Source organism: Penaeus monodon, chromosome 22 (assembly GCF_015228065.2).
Source record: "Penaeus monodon isolate SGIC_2016 chromosome 22, NSTDA_Pmon_1, whole genome shotgun sequence".
NCBI classification, from domain to species: Eukaryota; Metazoa; Arthropoda; class Malacostraca; order Decapoda; family Penaeidae; genus Penaeus; species Penaeus monodon.
In genome coordinates, this window is record NC_051407.1 from 23,073,287 (window position 1) to 23,074,323 (window position 1,037).

Below are 1,037 nucleotides of genomic sequence, written 5' to 3' on the forward strand. Positions count from 1 at the left end.
TGAACTGTTTCTGGCAATGAATTTCCCTTGTAACTTATCTTTCTCCATGATGGTTCTCTCAGAAACACGTTTGTCATTTACAGTTTATAATCTCATCATGATGTGTGTGACGATGACAGTTACGTTGTGAGATACAGTGAGTGTGTATAAGGTCATACAGTGGGCGTCACCTCGTGCAGGGTGTGAGTGACCGGGCATGGGCGTCTTCACAAGCAGGACCAAGTAGTGGTCTTACTTGTGTACCGTATTGGGGAGATATCTGTCCGCATGGATGAGTGGGTGGCTCCCACAACACTTTGTTCACCCACACCCTCCCCTCTATTCTCTCCTCCATCCCCACCCCAACTTTGCCCTCTTTCTTCCCGATGCTCTACCCCCACCTTGTTTTCTTTCTTCCCCACGTTGCTCTCTTTTCCTCCCCACTTCGTTCTCTTCTTCCTTCCACCCCACTCTTTTATCTTCGTCACCCCCCTCCCTTCCCCCGAGTTCTTGTTCTGGGTGTCTTGAGAATGACGTCCTCACGTTTTCTCGCTGCAAGTGAGAAGAACCAGGTCGGTTGCCACATTCTTCTTCGTCAGGACCTTGGCGTGAGCGGCCATTCATTTTTTTCGGGGGGGGGGGGGGCAAGGGGGGCATTCTTTGGACTTGTTTTGTCATTTTTCATTACTGCTTTATTTTTGCATTTTAGGGATTGCGTAGTTGCGTGTTCTGTTATATATTTTTAGGCTGTGTGTGTTTGTTTGTTTGAATTTACTTGAAACGAGCAATATTGTCGTTTCTCTCTTTTCTTTAAATTAATTTCACCATTTCACGATTGATATTTGAATATTTTTTATCCTAGATTTGTCTATTAAAATCGGGATTTAACGTTTTGCGTTTTAATGCATATTATCTGTGTATAATATATATGTTCCGTGAGAAAGATTCGAAAACGTAGCTTTCCCTGTCTTGTGACGTCGCCAGATCCCGGCGCCAAGTGCCAGGCTCGAAAAGTACATCAGTTACATAGGTGTGGGGGCGCCGCAACTGGGAAACAG

At 45.3% G+C, this 1,037-nt stretch overlaps 1 protein-coding gene across 1 annotated transcript in view; it reads left to right on the forward strand.

The window, feature by feature from the left end:
• Nucleotides 1-1,037, forward strand: part of LOC119587013 (rho GTPase-activating protein 21-like) — a gene marked incomplete at its 5' end in the record, with an annotated part of 201,687 nt that overhangs the window by 29,475 nt on the left and 171,175 nt on the right.